Genomic DNA, 16860 nt, shown 5'->3' with positions numbered 1-16860 from the left:
TATTAGGAATTACAAAAAATACCAAAATTGAAATAAAAAAAAAAACAAAATTGGTATAGAACGAAGTTAATTTTTTTTAAATTACCTTCTATAACATCTTGAAGCCCCAGACAAACCTAGCCACCAGAAAAACTTTCGTTTCCTTTAAAAATCAAAAAGGCGGTAAAAAGAAACCAAATCGATTTTAAAAAATATATATATTATTTACAAAATTATTAAGTAAATAACTTTTAAAAGACTTAAAAGATATAGTATGAAAGCTAATTTTATAATTAATAATCTTTCATAGTTTTATTCACTCAAATACTATCTCACTTAAATCATTTTTTTTAAAACATTGTTATTAAACTCAAAAAAGTTGCGTAACTGGACGCCATTTTGAGTAATTTACACTTGATTTTCGACGAAAAAAATTACTATTAAAATCTGCAGAAAAAATGCTATGCTCTACTTTTGCAGTCAATAAATATACTAGAGATTTGTTTAAAAGTATTTCCGGTGTAAAAAAATCATTCAAACTGTTGAAAAAAAAAATACCTGAAGTCCACATACTCGTATGTGTACTTAGGGCCGCTAAAGAATGAACTTGAGTTGTACGGTTCAAACTACATAGTTGATCTAATTTTGTTTTAACGAAAATGGACGTTAATGGTACATATAGACAACTTAAACAAATACAAACTAATACCACTTTCGGACAAAGGGATTTTGAGTATTATTCAATTAAAATTTATAACTTACTTCCACTATCTATTAAAACAATTAGTAACGAGAAAATGTTTTAAAAGGCTATAAAAATGCATAAGACACTGCATTGGTACATTGACTGCAGCATATCTTGATCACTTTTGCTACATGAAAGTAAAATTATCAGTCTTTCGCTACAGGTACCAGTCCAGGGACCATGAAATATTCTAGTGTAAAAACACCCTTTTAAATAAATATTTCATGTCAACCAAGCCGAGAATCGAACCTATTCCAATCGAATTTCTAGCTGTTACAATAGTTATTTATGATAATATAATGTACCTACTATTTATTAAAACAATTAGTAACGAGAAAATGTCTAAAAAGGGTATAAAAAAATGGATAGTGGAGCTGGTAGAAGTAAAATGGATTGTCTCATTCGCCCAAACCAATATTGAATCAACTGCTCCACAAATGTATAGCTTATGTTAGGTTTTTGTTATTTTCATTGTGCGTTTTGTAATATAAATAATATGGATGTACATATATACCTAGTTTTTAAAACAGTCTGAATATTTTGTTTACTATCTCTGTTTATCAAGTTCGTCTTCTTTGTTTATTCTCAAATGCAAAAACATTTCAAAAAAGTATATTGTTAAGGGTCCTCGGCACGGGTAACTCCAGCGAGGTCACAATATTTTTATTATTGTTTATAGTTTGTAAGAGTAAAATATGAATAAATAAATAAATTTACGTATTAGATTTGTACTAATCAATTTTCTAAGAAAAATTCGAATCCCCGCGGCTTCCGAGGGTATATTGACAAACCCACGTTATAGGTATATATTATATAAACAAGAACTCTAATTATTAACGGTTCTGTGAATATGTCAATAAACTTCCGAATAAAATCGCCATTAAAAGTTTAAATGAACGCGCACAGCAGTATTTTTGCCAAGCGTTAGCCTTGCATTTGGGTTCATGGGAATACTGATCATAGGCAAAATAATTCAATCATAATATGATATAATTTAAAAAAAATATTTCTGATTGCATGCCCACAAATATTTGAAAACCACAAAATTAGTCTAGTTTAATCAAAGATGTCCGAATTCAAATTTATTGGAGTAAATAGGAAAATATCACATACTAATACCCGTATGCAGAGACAAACCTTAAGGTGAGGAGAGTACATTCTATTGTCTTCACCTTCGGGTTATTCTCTGCATTTGAAATTAGAATGTACTTTCCTCACCTTAAGTTTTGTCTCTGCATACGGGTATAAGTAACTTATTTTACTTTTAAACTATAATTAAAATGTAATTCAGCCAAGAAACTTCAGCGGGGATCAACTCGATCTATAAATAATTTTTAAATTAAAACAATACAATTTACGTAAAATACGATATATTGTGTAGGTACACAATAAAATAATATTACGTCATGACCACTAAGGACCAAATGCACAAAAAAAACTTTTAAACAATGTATAAAGCTACAAAATTGTGGCGTCTTGAAATAAAATTCCCATTCGAAGCATTTACTTTGTGGTTAATAATTATAATTAAATCAAAATAAAACAACAATATTTTTAGATTGTCCAAATTTTTGTAGACAAGGACTGGATTCAACTCCCTGGGGAGCTGTATATATTAACATATTACAACAGAGATGAAGAACATTTAAGAAAAAGTAATATAGAAGTCTAGGCATCTACAGGGCTTATGACCTGTCAATGGCTGGTTTAAGTGGCCACTTTTCACTTTCTTAAATGTTCTTCATCTCTGTTGTAATATGTCAAAATAAAACACATTTGTTTTTCAAGTCTAATTACTTAATTAGACAATGAGAGGGAGCTGCTTGTATAGACTAAAACGAAATGGCTTTACTTTTATTTTTACTTAAAAAACAAAACAATTTATTTCGCCTTTTTTAACGAAAACGCAACTATTTTTTACATTCAATTTTATTCGACTCAACATTTTGTAAAAAGTGTTTTGAGTTTGTCTAATCTTTTTTTTTGCTCTCGGAGTAGAAAGCACATTTCCCATTTTTCTTTCATCCATGGTGGGTACTTAAATACGTATGTACTATTTATATAGGGTAATAACAACTCTCTGGAATAATGCCGGCGTTATTACTATTACCAAAACGTCTGTGTTTTGAACTGCAACACGTATTGGACACTCGACGTTTAAATGGCTGCATTATTTCTGAACTTTCCCGGAATCCAGCGTCAGAAAATTCTCACAATACGAAACTCCAGTCCAACATAATATTTGAATTTTCTGAAACATTTATCATCGCCATCCCTTCTTCAGCAACCAGTGATGCAAAAGGTTCGTTAGAGGAAAGTCGGTCTGACTTTTCTTCATACAAACGTATTTCCGTATTTTTTCTCAGTGATTTTTCTGTACACTATGATATATACTATTGGCGTGTCCCTATTGTTTTACCATTTAGATTAATTATTTCTTATGGGAGTTAGGATCATCCAATAACAAAAAAAGTCCAGTTCAATCTGCTGTCTTCGGACTTATTGTATACAAATATGATAGTAAAAAAAACAAACAAATCGGTTCCGTTTTGGGGGCGGGAAACAGGAGAGCCAAGTTTAACGAGCCGTTGTCTTTTTCCCACAGTACCGGTGAGGCATTTGATAGAGAATGATAATCTTCAAAAAAGTATTCAGCAAAATTCTCAGATACCGCCTATCCTCTTAATCTGTTAATCTGTCAACATGAAGGTTAGGTGATCAGTATAATGCTTCAGTTGCCAGTTAAAGAACAATGAAATATTACAGTTTAAAAAACCAAAATCAAAATTGCACACTCACCCTGGCAGGAATCGAACCCCGGACCTCAAGAATGACGTCGAAATAATAAATAAAAAATATTTTATTTATTTTTTAGTTCGGAGAAATACTTTGAGCTGGACCCACGTCGCGTTGGTTTGAATTAATTTTTTTTTTAAAAGTAACGTTAGATGTGGGACTGAAAGTATATGAACCCTAACGTTAGTGGCCAGTAAGTTTGTGTACAATAAAATGATTATTGAACCAAAAATAGATAAATAAATAAACGAATTTTCCCCACAAATCACAATTTTGGAAACAGCCATAATGTTCCAGAAACGCAAAGATAATATCCGACGCATTATGGTAAATTTCTTCTCTCACTTTGTCACCCCTTTTGCCACTGTTATTTTAATAAAAAAATATTACCATAAAAAAACTGGGTAAAAACCGTCAATTTCAAATTGGCATTTCTCTCTCAAAATTGTTTGATGTATGTTTAAAAGGAAAAAAAATCTGATCAGCACTGGTAACTGACCAGGGCCCCATTATTATTTTATTTCCACAAAAATAACCTTTAAACATACAAGAGACAATAATAATCTAAATGGCCGCTTTTAATTCATCTCCAACGCGTCCGAAATACTTATGTCACTGAGCACTGAACTGGATTACATGTTGGAACTCAATGTATGAACTACACGCTGTAGCTGCTCATTGTAACCACGTATAGTTTATTATATCATCCAGTGTTCACTTACTTCCTGATGAAATTTTGAGGTCGTGTACTAATTTCGTGTTTCTCAGCGATTTCACATTTCCTCATATTAGCAGTTTGTTAATGGTCAATTGAATGTTTTGATAATTAATTGTTTTCAAATAGAAAATGTGTGATTTTATTTCTGCGTGTACTTAATATGATAGCAGGTGCTGATACACAAAATTGATTTCTGGGTGACTCTTTCATAAACTTAAATAAAAGCACAAATATCTTTCTAAAAAAAACATTTTTCCGTGAACTAAATTTGGAATTTTTCTGCGTTCACGTGAATGACGAATGTAGTTCTGTAAGTGATAAAAAACTAGAACCCTGGAAGAGTGTTTTCAATTCGATGGCTGCTCTCAGGTGCCTCATCTTGAATTGTGTAATCGAGTGGAGATAAGTCCACGTTGTTGTGTAGTGGTTGGTACGTTCACTTACCATTCTTGAAATGCTGGGGATTCCTGGCAGGGTGGACATGAAATATTGATGTTATAGGTTATTTAACCCTTTATAGGGCAATTGGCAAAAACGATGATTTACATGTTTATACCCACTTACATCAAATGCGATATCGTTAATATTTAAATGAGTTTAAATTCATGTAAGTTTGCGCGGTGTACTATGAAACAGAAATAACACAAACGATCCCCCCATTTTGTTTGAAATTAGATAATGTTGCGTATAAGTGTTCAAACTGACAGCAGGTACTATTAATATAATCATTCTTTCGGTCAAAAGCCGTGCCGTCCCATTTCCGTATCTGTCGCGCACACGAAAGAGTCCATTTTTTGTATGATTTATTCCAGCGCAGCTCTGATTCTAAGTTCGCGGTAATTTACTACGAGCTCGTGTTAACAGAATACGGATATGAGTTTACGCTCGAAGTAAAGCGCGGCCGTGTTAATTTCAGCGTTAATTTGCGATAGCACGGACTCAGAATCAGATCGAAGTATCTACCTGTTTTATCTTTTGTACGCTTATTCGGGGTGCATTGCTATCCTCATAATTCAACCCGTTATGCTAGAGTCTAGTCGTCTGCTAATATCATGCAAGTGACCATCTACTCTTATCTTGCAGTTTTGAGTATCGATATCGTGACATTTGAATGTATAGCGTGCATAAATAAATAAAGATAAACAATTATTATTCCCTGCAGAAAGTAAATTCATTCTTGTCTCAAATCTTTTTAGTATTTTTGTGCAAATAATATCGAGATACTTAATTTTAATGACTAGCATCTAACAGTCGGCAAATGTTGTCTGCTAGCATAAAACTATTTGGGTTAGTCCCTATATCGAAGATGAATTTATTTGTACTATAAAAAGTTAAACTGCAGTATTTCATTATTCCTGGACTAACACCTAAAACGTAGGATAGATCACTCGATTTCTTTATTCGGGATTTTTACTTTAAAGCAGCTATTGAGTGAAAATACTCCAGGGTTCTTGTTTTATTTCACACACAGATCTGTATTTATCATCCACCACTGAAAATTTACATCTATCGACAATAATAAGAATAAAAAGTCGGTAAAATCAAATTATATTGGAAATACTAGCAATAAAATAAAACTAGCAATACAAAAAAATTATCTTTTGGTTTCGTTTTATAATAAAAAAAATTGGGCCAAACATTAATTAATAGTAAAGATCAGGTCAACAAATTTAGAAAAAGCGGAATATATTAATCAACGTGTACTTGTCCTGGTTTATATATAGGACAAAGCGGGAGAGCAATTAAATATAGACTGAAAGAACATTTAGCTTCACATAGATTAAATAACGATATATCAAACTATGCATCACATTTAAATGAGTTAAAACATAATTTTGACGAATCAAAAAACGTGAAAATTTTACGTGCAGGACATAAAGGTGAAAAATTAGATAGATTAGAAATTTTAGAAATAAATAGGATAAAAAATAATAGCGATAGAATTTTAATAAATCAGCAGATATAATTCAAAAGCTCACCCCTGTTAGTCCCCTTAGTTAGACCCTGTACATTTAAATAAAGCAATAAATGTTTTTCATAGAATATAATCCTCTTTTACAGTACACCGCCAACACATGTTTTAATAATTTGTCCCACTCTGTTCCATTGAAATATTGCATATTGTACCTCTTTCAACTCATTTTTAAATGTGATGTTTAGTTTGATCTAAATTATTCTTACACTGTATAATATTCACCAGTCTGAAGAAGCCTATTAGAGGGTGAAAACGCTAATTGGTCAAACAAATAAGTAAAAGTGTACTAAGTATTTTTAAATGAATAACTTATATGTATGTGAATAACTTATATGTATAAGTTATTACATCATTACAATGGAATTTCATCAAGAATTGTCGATAAATAATTTAAATCAAACAGAAAACTGTAAATTATAATTTTACGTTATCTGTTTTAATAGCATTTGATTTCAAGAGAAATTATTATTGCAGACGACGATAAACAGACAACGAACGTATTCCGGGAAAATAGACAGTTAAATTCTGTAATAATTTCGGTCCCCGCTTGTGTGCGCACCATTTGATCACTGTCAGATGTCCCCCTTCTCTACCCTGTCCGACCAACCCCTGCACCCTTCCAGCCGCCTCACCCCCTTCTCGAAACCCGTAACAATAAAGCTGATGGTGACATTGGTGACAAACAATCCACTAATAACATTTTACGAGAAAACTGTCAGAAAAACAACCGGTAAATAATATTCGATGTGTTTATGGTCTGATCGTAGATAATCCGTGAAAATACTCCCTTTAATTGTTTTTGGATTAGACTTTATCTTATACCTTCGTAAAAATTTCCAACGCTTATCAGTTCATGGGACACATCTTCGTTCACATCTTCAAAGCACCCTCTTTAATTCCCGCCCACAATTCCTTCATTTTCTTAACAATGTGATGTAGATTAAATGTTCAAGATCAATCGAGTGTAAAAAACTTTTAAAACACTTTTTAATAGATTAAGGTACCGATATTTCTTGGTGAAACAGCATTTTAATCATAAAAATAAAACGTATATAGTTTTACATCTGTTTTTATTGTATACGAAGACATTCAAACAAAACTTAAATAAATTCGATATTTAGTACTTTAAACTTAAATTATTTTTATTTTAACTCTTTTATTCCCATAATTATATAAAATCTTGATTTACAGCCCCTGTTTGCACTTGTTTATAACCAAAAAAAATTGTTTAGTCTCCCATCAGCCTGACGATGTCGGTCATGGCAAATGTTTCAATCATGGGATAATTTTATTTTCGTCATCAGTAGCATAATTGCTCTAATTTATGATTTTTTTCTTAAACACGAGGGTAAACAAAGTTTTACTGTGTGTTCGTTAAAATTATTATGTGTACAAGTGGATGATGAACCAAAACCCTGGACGAGTGTTATAGACTCGATCACTGCTCTCAAGTAAAAGTCCTGAATAAGAAAATTGAGAGGAAATTGAGTCCTGAGTTCGATTCCAATCAGGGTGAACGGAAATTATTTATTTTTGAAGGTTTTTTAACGGAAATATTTCATTGTTCCTGTTCTGGCAATTGAAACGTAAAACTGATCATCGATGTACGCTGCACTATGTGTACCAATACAATGCCCTATGCACCATCGGGTGAAAACAAGGATACGATGTATAATGAATACTTTAATTAAGTAAATAAAATAACCAATAATACTTGGAGAATAGACAGAGCCAAATATGTTTGCTTTTATTTTAATTTTGCTTATTTGTATATTTTTTACTTTCTTCACTGTTTTGTAAGCAGATCATAATAATACTATGCTTTTCTTGCAATAAACCCTGATGTTTTCGGCACTGAACTGAACTGAATTATAATCTGTTTTAACTGAAATGTTTTCAAGGTGATTATTAATAATTATTGCAGTTCGTTGAGATATCCTTTGTACATTTGACCTTTGTTTTATGTCTGTAACCTTGCTGAGAAAAAAGGGTTGAACGTGCCATAAAGGGTCAGTTTATGGGTCTACGAAGCGGTATTTAAAAGTAAGATATTTGAGGTTCGTATTGAAAGAACTTCGGTTCTCTGTTATATAAAATGAACCTTTACGTAAAAATATTTATTACCGATCAATACAATCACAGCTTTTTTATTTGAATGCTACAATGTGTCTATGTGTTGTGTTTATTCATTAAAAAATTCATACTAAATGGTGATGAGCTTGTATATATTTCACTAACCATAAATATACATATGTTTTTAAAAGTAAAAACGGAAATATTACCTTTCTTATGATTTACCCAAATATTTCAATTTTGGTGGTCATTTTATTGATTTATTTTACACTCTTTATACATACAAGGGCGGGCATATTCCATTAAGGAATTTTTTTCTACCTACCGAAACCGTTTGAAAGTTTGAAAAAAAAGAAGTATATGGCCATATTCTCGGTGTATTATAATATTAATACAGGATCTCATAATTTTATATAAAATTTTAAACAAAGATAAAATAAAAATCTACACTGTACTATAAAGAGAGTGGGGATGGGAAAGAAAAAGGAAGGAGCAAGGAAAAATCTCAAATATTTAGATGGTGACATTTCGATCTTGATTTAAATGTAAATAAAGAAGGGTCGTCTATGACATTTGTAGGTAGATTATCCCATATTCGAATAGCTGTAAATAAGATAAAGTGGGGTTCGAACTTCGGACCCCTGATCCGCGAGTCCGCAACACTAGCCACGGGACCACCCCGATTCCGTGATGTATATGATTATCAGTGGATTTCCAAAGGTATAATATTTTTATTTTATTAAATCAACAAAAAAGCGGTACAGTCAGGAATACAAAATATTTAAGAAAGATGTAATAAATTATATTTGTAATCGGGAAATATTACATTTTTTCAAATTTTAAATTAATTAGGGTCTGTGAAATACTGTCGAGTAAATAAAATAGTTTTTTTCCTTGTAAGTAGCATTTTTTTTGTTTTTTTTTAAATTAAAATTATAAATTCTCGTGAAAACAGTTCATTGCATTGGACATGCCCCTAATACGTCACGATGTGGTTATGACCATTTAAATTTAAATAAAACATCCTCACAAATCTTGACGACACAATATTGGAGGCAAAACATGTGGCGTTTGTGCAAAAACATATTTTCTAACAATTTAATTTTTAAAATTATGTATAAAAACTTTCTGAGATATATCCATGTAGGTTTTCAAATCACAATTAATGTTTCTTAATCCACTTCGCACGTTTTTATCGGTATTTGCAGTATGTGATATTTCCGTTTTTATTTTTTTAATTGTAATTATTGGAAACTTTGTAGGGATAATAATTTACACCTTGATTTCTGTTATTTTATTTATTCTTCTAGGATTATTGATGAATAAAGAACATCAGTGTAAGATGTCACTCTCCATTATGCCATATATATAATTTTTACTTTTAATTTTACATTTCTATTGTTATCAAGGGCCAGATGGTAGTATTTTATAACCTTGTAAAGAGAAACGGTTGTCCGAATCTTGATAGAAATAGTAAAACATAAATATGAGTCATTTTTATTTTGATCTAAATTTGTTGCAACAGAGGGGAAAAAAATGAGCAGGAAAAATGAAAGTCTAGGCATTTATAGGGCTTATGACCTGTCGTTGGCTGGGTTAACATCCACATTTCCTCAACCTATCCATCTATTGACTTTTGTGGAGTAAAAGAGCTGAAACCTTTATCATGTGGGCGAGATTTATCCGGCTGAACCAATTCACCTACTAGGCAACGCCTGAAAACAATTTTTCGATTTTCAAACTTCTTCTTTTACCAGTTAGTTGATTCAAAAACGTTGAGTGTGTCCAAATGTTAACAGACTGGTTAAATTTCCACTCTGGGGAGTTTTTTAGATCTATTTTTTTTCAACATAGGGACAACAACATTTTTGACGAGGGAATATCGGGTTTGGTCGGGTTGTGGTCCCGTGGCTAGCGTCGTGGACTCATGAACCAAAGATTCGAGGTTTGCACCCCACTCTACCACAACTTAATTTCCATTTTCTAAAAGGAAGTTATTTACAACTCGTTGAAAATGGCCACCAAAATTTAAATATTTGGGTAAATCATAGGAACGCAAAGATTTCTTTCTTTAAAAAAAAAATATGTAAGGCTAGACATTTACAGAGCTTATGACCTGTCATTGGCTGGATTAACAAGGTTTTTAAGCTCATTTTGCACCATGGTGAAAATTCACACGATACAATAAAATAACAGGGGGTGAATTTATACTATTTATTGAATTACATTATTTTATTTAATGCCAGGCAAAAGCAAAAACCAGTATACAATGAGACCGACTAATCTCGATTTTTTTTTGATTAATTTTTACCAGAGAATAATCGCTCAATATTTTTTTCAATAAATGCAGAAAAGAATATGATAAATGTCAATCCACCCTAATCCTTTAATGCCGTGTGGATTTGGACGATTCGTGTGAAATGGGCCTTTCGGGTATTAAACTTTACTGTTTTATGATCCTCCTCAATATCCCGAACAAATTTGCTATCGCTGGGTGCTAAGCTTTAAGCTTTGCTTCCTCAATTATTTGCTCATCGTTTTCGAGTATTAGAGATGCACTGAATATGAATTTCATCGAAAAACCGCAAACAAATATTCTGAATACCAGAAACTAATTAGTTTGAATCAATAATAACGTTTAATCTATTTAAAACCACTGTGTTGGTGGTTTAAACCTGTTTATTGATTCACAATATTTTTATTCACCCCTTAGGGAGTTTGTCAAAATGAATTGATTGTTACAACCAAAGAGAATGAATTTTTTCACGATCACGCTACCTACCGGAAGATCGATAGGCGCCGATCAACAGTAGCTCAATAACAAATAACTATCGACGTGTTTAAAAACATGCTAAACATTTGAGCGATCACAACGAACAATTATGAACATGCTTAAGTTATCGCCGTCATTTGTTCAGCGCGTGTGTGTATGGTGTAATTTACATTGGTAAATATTTGTACATGAGTAATTAACAAAGCTCAAAATATTAATAAATACATAACTAAAAATGTAATTTTCTGAAAAGTCAAACGATGCCTAGCGGCGTAATTGTGAAGCTCTTCTTACTAACAGGAGTGTACTAAAAGGTTAAGTTTTCAAAATATAATCAATAATACTTATTATTATTTTTGCATTCGCTAAAATTCAGTAAAAATAATTTATTTTATTTTATTTATTTATTTATTAGGGTCGAAATTATAAGTTATTTAAGGGAGAATCTTATTGGGATCCACCAGAAGTGAATGTTGACTGTAAAAGTTAAAATAAAAACTTTTTCATATGCCGAAAATGGCTACTTTTGGGAAAAAATATAAAAAAGGGGAATAGAATGAAGATAAGTCCGCCTCGTAATTGGTAAGTTCATCCACCATACCTGAGGTCCCGAGTTCGATTCCTGACAGATTCCAAGGTCTAATATACAGCGCGTTTCCCGTCGCAATAGATCCTCACAGGTTGCAGTGACGTCAGGAGTTTGAAAAGTACTGACCCCCAGCTCTAAGAATACAGCGCGTTAGTTTAACATGCAAGAAGTCTTGGCTTTGATTCCCGACATGAAATATTTATTTAAAAGAGTGTTTTTTGCTCTAGGATATTTTTAAGTCCCTTGGATTGGAATCTGAAGCGTTAGATTGATCACCTTATCTTCATATAACAGATGATTCAGATACGCTTTTTTATTGTAACACAGTTCTTTATTTACTATGATTTAATTAATATGTAAATAACTGAATTTTAGATTTTTAAAACATTTTAGTTTTATCCCTCCAAAATAGCCGGAAGTTTTAAAAATAAACAAATTGAAAAAACACCCCAATTCCAATCCAGCCTTGTTTTCTGATTGTTACCATAAAACATTAGTTTGAAATACGGTGAATCCTAAATATCAGCACATGACTAATTAGTATCTATTCATGCTCCGCTGAAATGGCTGTTATACCCCCTCTAGTTTGTCCTGCCCCCTTCCTCACTTTGTCCAACCCCCTTCAGGATAGTGAGTAGTGGGTAGCCACATTTCAACCCTAAAGTCAGACTACGGCCTGCATTTTCATGCCAGTAACAGATCTAATCGCCCCTATATGCATTGCTGACTTTTTACCCTTTCCACAACTAGCAAATTTAGGATGTTTGAAAATTAATTCAGTTGTTTAAATTAATTATTCATTTCATGTTTTTAAATCAAGACAATAATTCTAGTTTGAATCCAATATTACTTTGGACGTTTATCTATATCGAACCAGGAACCCTTGAGCAATGGTTCGACGTTATTAATAGCAAGAGTATTTGCCTCTTAAGCCTAGTTTTACTGATGTGAAAGATGTCGATCCCGAAAGTGATAATGCTTAGCTCCCTAACTCCGCATCCAATTGGCATAACCAGAGGCAGGTTGGTTCGGGAAGCCGGGAGGTAAAACAGTCTGTGCTGGCGCTGTCTGAGATAACCATTAGGAGTTCTGCGCTTTTTTAACATGTTTTACATAATTATACGGTAGACGGAAATTAAAAAAAATTGTTCAATGGAGGCAAGAGAAAATGGATTTATTTTTAACAAAGGTACTAGTATTTTGTATTCCAGACTCCATTAGACCAATATAGCCTTGAGTTGAGTTTGAATACGACAAAATGGAAAGTGGACGCATACGTATTATTTAATTATCGTAATTATCGGCATCATTCCCTTTAGGCATATAAAAGTGCATAGGGCATTGCATTTGTATACCAACCGCAGCGTACCTCAATCTTTTTTTGTAACATGAAGGTAAGATGATCTTCAGGTGCCAATTCAAGGGACTATGAAATATTGTAGAGTAAATACATCCTTTTAAATAAATATTTCATGTCAACCGTGCCGGGAATCGAAGACAAGACCTCTTACATGGTAGGCAAATGCACTGACTATTGACTATGACCACCAGTCAGACTATTAGACCTCGAGTTAAAAATACAAAAAACAAACTATGAACTATAATCATCAATTTAATATCACCACCTGGTAACACGTAGCGTCATGTCATTATGTTCAGCATAATATTATGGTTAATAATAAATCAATTTATGCAATGTCACGCAGCAGTCTCATGCAATGGTCAAATTAAAATAAAATAAAACACCAGTTGTTGTCCATGATCATTTCCATATTCGCACCCAGTGGTGCATAGGGCACTGCATTCCAGAGTATCTGGATCATTTCGGCTCTAAGGTACCAACGCTTCAGGTGCAATTCCAGGAAAATGAAATATTTGAAATCAATGTTTCCCGTCAACCTTGTCAGGAAACGAACCCGGGACCTCAGGCGTTGTAGGAAAACACGCCAAATACTCAGTGAGGCGAATTTATGCCCACTGGATTTCCTTTTTCGGGATTTTTTTCCTGGGAGTAGCCGTCGAGTTGACAACTGTTAACATAAAATTGTTTATTCCAAAAAAACCACAACATTTCGGAAAAAAGTTACCAGAGTCTACTTGAACCTAATTAAAATACCAGAAAAAAGTAAAGATCAGACTCCCATTAAGAAAGAAAGCGCAGTCACATAACTCAATTTTATATATGGCGGTAAAAAATATAATGAAAGCGGGAGAAATAATATTCATCTTCTTCTACATATTTTAAGAGTTCCTAAGATCTGTGTTATAGAAAACTCATTAGTCTTCTGAGATGATGAGGTTAAATGTTCCTCCATCTCTTGGCTGGTCTTCATTAATTAAAAAATACATATCTTTTACTCCTCATTCTATATATAACAAAAGGGCTCCAATCTAATAAATAACTTGTAGAAAATTGTTACAACGATTTTAGTTCTATGTTAAAAAAAGATTAGTCCGTAGACAAGTTCCCTTTTAACATGACTTTAAGAATTGGTAGCCAGAATTGTACAAAAAAATCGTGCAGATCGAAGGAATCTTTTGGGAAGAACATACTGAGAGTCAAGAAAAATCATTTGGTATTAGTAACTACCATCAATACGTTTGCCAGTCAACAAAGGCTACATTTTAGTTGGGGAGTTTATTAAAGGCATCGGTGAACTAACGGAGTCACGTTCCAACTTTTTTCCACTTACAAGGACTTTGTACCCTTGAAAGCTCATAAAATAGCCAATTTAAAGAAAATTATGAATTACATTTCCGAAGACCACCGATATTTTTATGAAGATATTAATTTGATCACGATGTTGACGAGAAGGTTGAAAATAAATGAGAACTATAAATCATTCTAACTGTAAGAAGTAAACTTATTATTATAACCACCGGATTGTTATATTTTTTGACAAATAAAAATATTTAGATGCTAAAAAAGAACAAGTCCGTGGATTTTAAATAATTGTAATAAAATAACTTACAAACAAAATAATATTTTTACTAAATTTGTACTTCAGAATTACTAATTTATACCAAATTATTAATGAAAAATATGGCAAGTTCCTTAAAAACAATTAAAGAGACAGATTTTATCGATTTTCTCAAACTTTGAGTCTATGGACTTGTATCCCTTTAACATAGATCGATTCAATTGTTGTACTATGCATTCGATCTTTTCTTTAGGTTGATCACTGGAGCATTTCTCCAGTAATCAACCTTAAGACGTTCATTTAAGCAGTTCTGAGTAGTCTTTTACGAACAATATCAGCCCGCGCTTCCACAGCATATGTCATGATGGGTCTCCCACATGCCATGTTTATTCTGACCAGGCTATCAATACACATATCCTTATTTCTCTATTGTATTAATATTAATAACATATCTTTAACTTCATTAAAAAATGAAATTTACAAAAAAAATCCAGTTATGATGTTGCGCCTTAAATTCACCGCCTATATTATGCAGGTTGTGCGCAGTTTTGTACGTAGGCACATAAGTCAAGTCAACTATAGTTTAAATAATTATATTATCATAATGCATAACTGTGCGACCAATATTCTAAAGTAGATTTATTTTTAATAAAATGTGTTACATTTACATTTTTAGTAATTTTATAAGTTGTGTATGATTAGTTATTTTATGCTATGTATAATTTTTATGTGACAACATTTACAATAGCAATATTATGTGAAAGTTTCTAATTGGACTTTATGATATATATATTTATAATATAATTGTATCTTATAAATTTATAAATGTCTAAATAGGTGCGAAGGTTTTCACGGTCACTGTTATCAAACGTCGGATCAAATCCAACATACACGGTATCACCCAAAAAAAATACATAATATTTATAAATGTCTGTTTGCTTTCCAAAGAAATAAAATAAAATAAAATATTGAAAACATTTATAATTTTCAATAATCTAAATTTATGCTTAACGCTAAGGCATATGTGTTAAACAATTTATAAATTTTGTTATGTAATCATTAGATCGCACATATAAATATTTTTATGTATGTGCTATTTTCAGAAATAAAATAAAAATAAAGACATTAGTTCAGAGGTCTGGCTTTATTTCACACAGATACCTGATTTTTTTTATCCGACTGGACAAAATAATGTACACTAAGTATTTTACTATCATTTATTATGCTTCAATAATACGCATTGTATCCAGTCTCCCTCGCGTGACGTAACATGTCCATTTCCGGTGACGTCACACAAATCCGGCCCTAGTAAATGTTCCTTATGTGGTTCTGTTTCCCATGTAACGTCATATTGTCAAGTGAATACACATGTTTCAATGAATATTGCTGTCAGGTATAACCTCAGTAAACTTCAATGATGCATGTTACTCGGAGCTTTTAAACCAGTTGATTTTTTAAAATTAATATGTTAATATAAGTATTGCGTTGTTTTAAAATGCACTGTTTTTAACATGTTGAATTACATTGTTTTCAATACGTTTGGTACGTTGGTACATTGCATTGTTTTTAATATGTAAGTAAATTCCATTGTTTTTAATACGTTTGTTGAAATATTGCATTTTTTTTAATATGTTGGTACATAGCATTGTTTTTGATATGTTGGTACATGGCATTGTTTTTGATAGGTTGGTACATGGCGTTGTTTTCAATATTTATTTATTTGTAGCCAATTTGTACAAATTATATTACATAGTTAAAAAGTAATCAAATATATACATTTCATAAACTATTCTTGTATACCCACGAACAGGCCATGCCTTTGTGGGATATTTTGTTTACTCTTCTTACAGTTAAAATGTATTTCATTGCTATGTAATTATTCTTTATTTTTTTATGCTTTGTTTTTCCTCTCATGCATATTGTAAAAAAAGCAAAAAAAAGTATCTGAAAAAAAGATATAGATAAAGTTTTTAAATTCTACATGATATTATGATATACACATAGGCACATTATGTGTGTTGCAATATAAATAAATTAAATTTTAAATATTTATCAACTGATTAATTTTTGGTTTATTGGTTTTTGTTTGATGTCAGTAGTACTCATTTCCTATGTACAACTAAATGAGTGTGTTAAACCAATATAAATAGTAAGTATAATTGTAAGTAAATAATGTTTCAAGGGTATTGTTCCGGACGCGTAAAATCGAATAAATTAAAATAATACATTAATTAGAAAGGATCCCCGGTAAATGTATAGAACTGATGGCTGGGCTCTCAATAAAGATAAAA

The 16860-nt window shown here is 31.8% G+C and overlaps 1 protein-coding gene across 1 annotated transcript in view; it reads right to left on the bottom strand.

Annotated features, from left to right (window-relative positions):
* Positions 1-16860, bottom strand: part of LOC148281050 (uncharacterized) — a 257044-nt gene that overhangs the window by 142388 nt on the left and 97796 nt on the right. The gene's annotated exons all lie outside the window — the stretch shown is intronic.

The sequence above is a fragment of the Micrasema longulum genome, unplaced genomic scaffold, assembly GCF_059751315.1.
Source record: "Micrasema longulum isolate JH-2025_06_02 unplaced genomic scaffold, ASM5975131v1 h1tg000501l, whole genome shotgun sequence".
In the NCBI taxonomy this organism is placed as follows: Eukaryota; Metazoa; Arthropoda; class Insecta; order Trichoptera; family Brachycentridae; genus Micrasema; species Micrasema longulum.
This window is presented reverse-complemented; position numbering and strand designations above follow the sequence as displayed.